Here is a 7061-nt window from a genome sequence, read left to right as displayed (position 1 = left end):
TGTTCTCTGTTGCATACTAATGGGAAAACAAGCTTGGAGTGTGTTTGAACACAGAGGGTGGAACGTTGAAGACAGGATGAAGAGTAAAATATATGTATAGGGCAGATACGATTAACTCAATCAAACCTTCACGTCCCCTCTATGGTGCATCATCTCGAGAGAAATAAAAAGGAGGTTTTGCAGACATATGTTGTTCATGATCTGCATACCACAAACATTCAACACCCTCCAGGAGCCTGAAGCAGATAAAGAATCATCAGGCCAGGGTGGGCGGGAATTGCGATATGACATCACATCCATCATGGCTGCCACAGGACCCAGCTGCCCCCAGCTGTTGTACATTAAGCAAAGTGCAGCAGGCGGATTTGGCTGAGCCAGTTATGGGATAACTCAATAACATTACTCTGTTAGGGGCTGCCTTGAGCTCTTTATTTCATAATGCATCATGGTTTTACCGCGCCGCCCGCCATCTAACTCTCAGGAGCTGTCGTGAACTTCTAAGCTGATTACCACACCCAGCGCTAAGTTTATGGGTCATTAGGATTGGCCTCTGCTCATCAGTCAAGTCTTACTACACCTTTTTGTCTCCATATATGAAAACAGTGTTGACATTTATGTTATTGTGCTGATGGAAGTGCTGAATTTCATCAAATGAGGCCATCAAATCAAAGGCTTGATGTTGTCCTGGCCCCTGGCTTACACTCTTAACATGACTGGGTCTTAAGGCTTTCATGGAAGTAGGTTAAGTGCCTTGTGCCAACACAGAATGCCACACAGCATGCCTGATTTAATTTGACCCACCACAAGTGCCACACAAGAGCTCCTTGGTGAATTCTGGGAGCTCCCAAAAACTCCCCCAGATGACTGGAAAAGAGGGTTGGTGCAAGTCTACAGTTTAAAGGGAATGAATGTGTTGTGATTTCTATGAAATGGTAACATCTTTTGACTCCCTGCTGGTTTGCAGTTGGTCTGGGTGTGTGTTTGATGTGTGTGACTGAGAAAGAGAAAGAGAAAGAGAAAGAAAAAGAGTATGTGGTATATAGAAGGAGCCTTTTGACTGTAATTGTTTGAGATGGAGGTGGTAGCTGTGGGAGCACTCAGGGGCAGAAAGGTGATAGTTTAACCCTCCCCACCCTCTGTGCCCTGTTTAGGCTGTGCACTAATAGAGATAAATTTGAAAGAGAATCTTTTCCTCTCTGTTTTGGCCCTCATCCTCACTAAATCGGCCTTTGCCACCATCAAAAACAGCTTTTCAGAAAATATATCTAGAGGGAATAAATTAAAAAAGGTAGATGAGGAAAATGTATCTTTTTGAAAACACTCACAAATTCTGTGAAACCTTAACAGGCATGGCCAGTTAAGAGGCCAACCTTCTCGTTTCTCTGTGATCACTCATTTTACAAGGCTAATCACACATATCTTAATGCTGTCAGTATGTTGGTACCAACTGACAACATTGGCACATTTCATTGCTGCAATATCTGTGTGGGTGGACACTAAAAATGGTTCATTATATCAAAACAGACAGTTAAAAACCCAGCGGAGCCAACATAGATCCTGTTCACACCTGGTATTAATATGCTCCTTGGGTTATCCAATCACAAGAGGGCATCTCTAAGTATGTCAGTCACACCTGGCATTAGAATGCATCTTGAGTGACCACTTGTGATCACATTTCACTTCCCCAATCTATTTCCAAATAAACATGTAAGTCATTTCTGTTTGCAAAGACCAAATGCTTTGTTTTTTTTAAATTGGCAGCCTAATCTGCGGGGAATTGAAAAACATTTCCACAGAAACCATTTTGCATGTTGTTGTGGCTTCTTCTTGTTTTTTTGTACTTTAATATGATGCTGTTGGCGCATGAATGAGTATGTACTTCCGTTTTTGGCAGAGGACATCAGTTGAGTAGGTGGTCCTTCAGTGTGGCCCAGGACACATTTGTGTACACACTACCAAAACAATGTGGCCATATACAGCACAGACCACCTTTGAATGTGGTCTGAGTGATCGGATCTCAATGCATCTTGGGTGTATTCACACCTGTACTTAGAACTGTACTTGTGATCTAGTCACCCAAGACACATATTAATGCCAGGTGTGAACAGGGCCATTAACTGATGCTTAGTCCTATCTGTGATTTGAGCACAACACGTTGCTGTCAGTTTTGACAGTCTGGTCATTTTCCTTCAGTGCAACCAGGCCCATGAAAGAGAAAAAGCAAACGTTTGCCACGCCCCCTACTTTAATGTGAGACAAACTATACTTAGTAGTAGTGCAGGAGCTTGACGATGGCAATGTGTTCATAGGAATTGGCTGGAAATGCACTGAGTGACAAGTTACTTTGTCTTTGAAAAGAGTGGGTACCATAGCTCATTTAAAAACAGCTATTCTTTCTGGGATTAAGGAACATGTCACCTAGTGTAGTGGTGTGACTCATTGACATTTATTTTAAACCTTTTGATTAAGTAGCTTTATTTCACCAACAGAACACCCAAATGGGGCTTCCCAAAATGTTCATAGTAGGGGGAATGTTGAATATTAGAAGGAGAGACATATCCCTAACAGACGAGACGTCAGTAGTCTCAAATGGTAGTCAACAGCGAGCCATCAGATATAAGTCAACTGTTGCCATGTGAAACATCTACCCAGAGGCTTGAAGGTTAGACACTGTTCCCATAAATATGCCCTGTTTTGAAGAATGAAAAAAAGCACAGTAGATGCACTATCATTGCATTTTGTAGGTCTGGCTTTAACTAATTATTATAGTCTGCACAGTTCACTTAATATAATTGGCTATGTGAACACAACAATATACAGAATGCAATGTATGTCATGAACAATGACATTTATGGTGTACCAACCTGAGGCAAAACTCCAGTCAGTAATCACATGTTCTAGTTGGTATTTGGTCATAAAGCACTTCAGTAATTTTTTTTGTTTTGTTTTTGCACAGGAAGTATTCATACATACAAAAGTAAAAGAAACATATTAAATGCAACAATAATACATCATTAAATGGAGCACCTTGGTACTTGAGTGGTTGCCAAATAATGGCAGCGTCCCTTGTTCGATTCTGGCAAGGGACCTTTGCTGCAGGTAATTTCCCTCTTGCTCTCTCTCTCTCTGTTTTCCTATTGGCCTCTATGCCATGTACTTTCAAATAAAGGCAAAAATGCTCTAAAAAAAGTAGTAGTTTAACAGCCGCAAACAGGCAGCAAGCCCAGACACCATAGTTTCCGGTTTCCACTTTCACAGATAAGTAGTATAAAGCTATGACAACTCCACCAGTATTGCAGGGAAGAGGAAACAGTTGAACTATTTATATTTTTCATGTCTGCTGGCTCAATCATGATTGTATGGTGCATTTGATTGTATTTCTAATATAAGAATGAAATCTAATATAATAAGATTTGAGTTAAGGGTTCTTGGTGTGTCTGAAGCCTGAGTCAGCCCCATTCACAAGAGTCATCTGCCATCTATTCAAAATAACAGCTCACAATGTTAACGATCACTTCCAGACAGTATCAGACAGCTTTTACCTGCCCTTTGCTGCTAACATCTGTTACATGATGTCTGGCTTTGGTTCAGATCACAAAAGCTTCTAGAAATTTCACAGTTGAATTTTCCATCTTTACTTTTGATTGCATGCTGTCTTGTTCAGCCACCTGGCTTTATTCCTCCGCCTTTGTATTGGCTGTATGCTTGTTAGTCTGCCTCCTTGTCTGTCCTTTAGTCGCCTCAACAGAAGGGTATAAATACCTTTTACAGGCTTCCCTCCAGTATCTTTCTTTACCTCTTCCTGTCCTTCACATCCTTCCCTCGGCATGATTCTTCTTTCGGCTGCCTTCCTTCCTTTCAAGTCTTTTTTCTGTATTGAGGAAAACAGGTAGGGGGATAGACAAAAGATAATAAACATGCTATATATATATTACATAATATATTTTGTGAGTGTGTCCTCTGACAGACAAATCACAAATGCAAACATTAGTAGGAACAGAAGGCTGCACTGATTCACATTTTACATGACGAAAAGCCTACGAGCTCAGCGTACTGTAGCAGCATGTGTGGATGTCATCAGTGGTTATGGTAACGCATGGACAGTGGAGTAGTATTCAGTGACAGTTTCACAATGATAAACCCAGTACGCATGAGTTGAGAAAAGGGAGTGTGTGGCTCACATGCAGGCCTAGGGGCTGTGCTCTGTCCATGGGGGTGGGGGGCTTGGACCAAAATCTGCTTTGGCAGTTATAGCAATCTGGGTCATTTGAGGCTGAGAGAGTAAAAGAGAGGGAGAGTGGAGTCCTGCATTATCATTATTTTCCCAGTCAGTCCCTACATTGGGACTCGGGTAGACTCCACACCAGGAAATATGTCTAATTCCCCCTGTGACAGCACATGTGCGCACACACACATACGCACACACATACCCAGGGTAGAGGAAACGTTGTTACGACAGCCCTGAACTGATAGGTCAAAGGCTAGCATTACAAATGGCTCACTCTCACGTTCAGCCATTCAACAGGCACACTAATCACACACACAGTGTGTGACCCTGAACCCCTCTCCTTTTCCATGGTACATGGTCATACATCTCATGGGTTGGGATTTCATTTGTGAGTGGGCCCCATTTTCTCACCATCTAAGTGTTTCCTCTGTAATCTCTCTGGCTCTACGCATGAGCAAAACACTACCACCGCCATCAGTGAAAGAAAAATGAATGTACCACCTCTTTAACAGCATGTCTGTTTAGAACTCGAGGATACAAACCAGCAACCTTTTCCCCTTCCATTCCCCTGCTGGCACCAGTCCCTTTCTGCGTGCTCCATTCCTCCTGAGCCCATCTCTCCCTCCTGAGCCCTGAACTCCTGCCAATGACTGTTAGAGGAATCTGATTTGCGTTGATTGCATTAACATTCTCCAGATGTTCATAGTCAAGAGATCTGACACTTCTGTCCCTGTCTCATCTTGGAGAGCAAAGAGATGCATGGCGTTGTGTACGTCTATGTCGCAGCTTAGAGCGAATGCTCTATCTCAACAGAGCATGAACGGACATATGAGATGGATTTGGAGCGGGTTCAAAGGAAATGAGGTGCAAGCTCTAAAGAAAAATATAGCTGAGCTGGACAGGAGGAGAAGAAGGAAAAAATAGAGGGGGTTGGATGCAAGTGAGTGATGCAGAAAACAAGTGAGTGTCATGAAACAAGGAGCAAGAAGCTACATAGAAGTCAGTAAATAATTTAAAGATATTGTATAGGAGAAACTAGTCTTGAGAGTCAGAGATGAGTGTGTGCAGAACATGAGCAGAAGAGTTTCAGTTTAAAGGGAAATACTCAATTCCCTAGACTCTGGCAGGTCCATCTGTTAAGTCTTGTCTTGTCTACAAGTTTGGTGTGTGCCACATGGCCACAGGAAGTAGTCTGCCCCCGTGGGTCTTCAGCAGGGAATGTGATCCTCTTAATAAGCACTGACACGGTCCTCCACCACCACCCTCCCATGTCCCTTTAGGCTCTGCTGTAAGCCCCTCTTTGGCCTTTCGAAAAAGGCTCAATACCCAACACCACACAGGGATCAACATGGAGGACAAACCCAGCCTTGGAAACAAAGCCAACATGAAAAACATGTTTGATAATCTTGCTTTGGGGTTGCAGGTTTTATAAACTGTGATGGCACCTGCGTACTGACTATGGATCTGATCCTGACAGAATGGCGGTATTGGACCATTCCAAGCTTTTCGCCTAAAAATTGCTTATATATACATTTTGAGAAGAAATCGCCACTTGCATTATTTTCCCTGGTGATATGTTTTCATGTGTGGGAAGGATCAAACCAATACACCAATGTACCGACGACTGACGTGAGCGCTTCATGAACAAAGTTTCCCCCTCTCATTCATTTGAGTGGAGACAGTGTGTTGATGCAGTGGGAGTGCCAACGCAAAGAGCTCTGGCCTGCCTTGTTCTTCAATAATTTAACCAAGTGAATGATCTTTCCCCAAGTACTATCAGTGCCTTAACATAACCACAACAATGTTTTGTCTTGTTTTAGGTGCTACAAGTGGATACTGTAGGAAAAACAAATACATTGTTGTTATGGTCTGGTTATGGTAAGGGACATATTGTGGTTATGGCAAATAGAACATGGTTAAAAGATCCCTACCAGACATGTATTAAGACATATACAAATATTCTGCTTTGAACAATAATGTGTGTCTGCTATGTTTTTTCCCCACAAAAAAGTATAATTACTACATTAAAATCCTTAAAATGACATTTCCCTCTTCGTCATTACAAATTACAGAATCTATGTAAATATATCTTATTTCAAAAGTTTAACTGCTGGACACAAGATATTTCCTACTTCACTGTGAAGTCCATTCTCAGTGTTTGTGCATTGGAGGCTTCACGTTTCCGCATCACACTTGTGTAAGTTAAATACTGGACCACTATTAGCTTACAAACAAGTTGATGTCACAAATCTTGCTTGTAGGCCCACACCTAAAAATGTGATTCTCAGTGATCACAGAGAACTTTCCACTTTCAGCAGATGAATGTGAAAGCAGAGTAGTGTCAAACTCTGCACATACATTATTCTGCTCAGTGAAGCTCAAACATTCAACTTCAGGAAAAAGAAGAAAAACACATTTTTGAGTGGGGGAGGGACTTTAAGGATAGGAAACTAGAGCAATGGCTACAGTTTTTAAAAAGATAAGAGTTAACTGATGGATTGTGACGGGATTCAAAATACACTACACACCCTTCCCCCATTCCTCACCCCAACCTCCACAAATGTACTTTCTGCTTCGTTACAGAATACTTCCTGTATTGAAAGTGAATGTTGGCACTGGACATAAATCGCATGCTGCAGAAGTGCCATAAATGCATATAGCAGACGTTATCATTCATCATTGTTGACTGGTCCTAAATTGGAAACAGTTTGAAGATTTCCACTGAAGCTCTAGATATGATCGTGTGTGTATGTGTGTGTGTGTGTATGTGATCATGTTTCCACCATATTTTCTTCTCAGCACATTCCAGATCTTCTTCCATGTGTTGTGAGTG

The sequence above is a fragment of the Scomber scombrus genome, chromosome 19, assembly GCF_963691925.1.
Source record: "Scomber scombrus chromosome 19, fScoSco1.1, whole genome shotgun sequence".
In the NCBI taxonomy this organism is placed as follows: domain Eukaryota; kingdom Metazoa; phylum Chordata; class Actinopteri; order Scombriformes; family Scombridae; genus Scomber; species Scomber scombrus.
Note: the sequence above shows the minus strand (reverse complement) of the source record.